A 1,804-nucleotide genomic window follows, 5' to 3' on the forward strand; every position below is an offset into this window, starting at 1 on the left:
ACTTCCTTAATAAGGAGGCTTAACATGTACCAATATTTGAGCATTGTCAATGCTTTGTCATGACAATACAATGACCAAGAACAATTTTAGGAACATGGCTTTAATGGATAGTGATCTCATAATTGTAACAACTTTATGATTCTTTTGCAAGGCCTTTATGTTCCACGGGCTTCATCCAATTAGTACTTAATAACTCTTTATTATTCCACTAACATGAAAGAAAACCTCTATCACGTATAGTTATGCGATTAAGTATGCATTAAATGACAACATATATTCCTTGACAATCCAATTGGCTCAAGGGCATATACCAACATACTCAAGATCATAAATATCATAATTCAAAAGATTAGCCATGGCTGCAATCATAGTTGACTTACTAGTTCCAAGTGGACCATAGAAGAGATATCTCGTTTCCAAGGCTTCCGAAGATTGTTATCATACTCTTGTCCTTTACTAAATGTCACTAGGTCGTTGATGATTTCCTCTTTCTTAGGTTCCATTGCTAATGTCTAAAATGTTGTTGGGTTCTCAAAATCTATGTCACTCCACAAGTTATTTTTGTAAGAACTCTAGTTTTTACTAGGATTGTTGATATAAAGCCTTTTCTGCTTATTCGTGGCCTCGATCACCTTACCTTCTTACTAAACGTAATCCATTTATGGCCCTGTTATCAACTCATGGTGATGTCTATGGAAAATGAGCTAGTAATCGTTGTTCTAAAAACTAGTAGGAGTAGAAAGGCCTAAAGCCCACCAGACCTTGACCCCAACAAATCCATCAAAGACCTTCTTGTCATCTTTTGTCAAGAAAAAAACTTTGCTATTTCTCACCAGGCTACCTTTGAGCTGCACAGCTTTGGTGGTTGATTTAGCCCCAATGTATGTTTCAAGGGCAGTGTAGGTTTGGTTGCTTTAGTAACTAGAGTATTCAAGAAATGTGATCTAGATATAGGGTGAGAAAAAGCTAACCAACCTATCACAAACCTTTTGGACAAAGAAAACTGTTGAAAGGTGGCTAAAACAAATTGTTCAAGAGTGAAAAAAAGTTGATGAGGAAAAAACTATCTTAGTGTAGCTAAAATGAACATCAAGCCGGCGATGCATGACTCCCCTATCATCATCTTTCTATTCTCCTTTCGGGACATTATTAGGTATGAAACGCTTTACTCTTTGTATAAGTTACGTTATATAGTTGAAAAAAGGCAACTAGAAATTACGTTTTTATCCTTATGCAACAGGAAAATTCCTTAGAAACTTCATCAGCATTACCCAAGTTTTGTTCATTCCAACTTCTATTCTAGGCTTTTTGAAGGCTCTTAATACTTTAGTCTTTACAATAGAATGGAAGGGTTAGTTTTTGAAAATTAAGTCTATTGGTTCTCATTGCTTTCAAATGTAAATCAGTGACCATCACCAACTTTTGGAAAATAGAGAACTGTTGAAGGGTGTCTAAAACAAATTGTTTAAAAGTGACTAGAAGTCGATGAGGAAAAAAATTGTTTTATTATAGCTAAAGCAAACATCAAGCTAACAATGCTTGATCTTATTTGATCCCATGACTGTCCAATCATCATATTTCCATCCTCTTTTCAAGACATTATTAGGTAGGAAGCTATAACACCCCATAAACTCGTATAGAAACGAATAAGACCTAACGATACGATGAAAGGTCAATTGACATAAATTTAAGTACCAAAGAGGAGTGATCGGTGAAAAGAATATTTTGAAATGAAATAATATTTTATTACTAAAATAATATTAAAATATTAATATTTTATCTATTGTTGCAATTAGTCATGAAA

The 1,804-nt window shown here is 34.1% G+C and overlaps 1 pseudogene; it reads right to left on the reverse strand.

The window, feature by feature from the left end:
- On the reverse strand, positions 298-1,576 carry LOC108661572 (annotated as a pseudogene).

This window comes from Theobroma cacao, chromosome 4 (genome assembly GCF_000208745.1).
Source record: "Theobroma cacao cultivar B97-61/B2 chromosome 4, Criollo_cocoa_genome_V2, whole genome shotgun sequence".
Classification (NCBI taxonomy): Eukaryota; Viridiplantae; Streptophyta; class Magnoliopsida; order Malvales; family Malvaceae; genus Theobroma; species Theobroma cacao.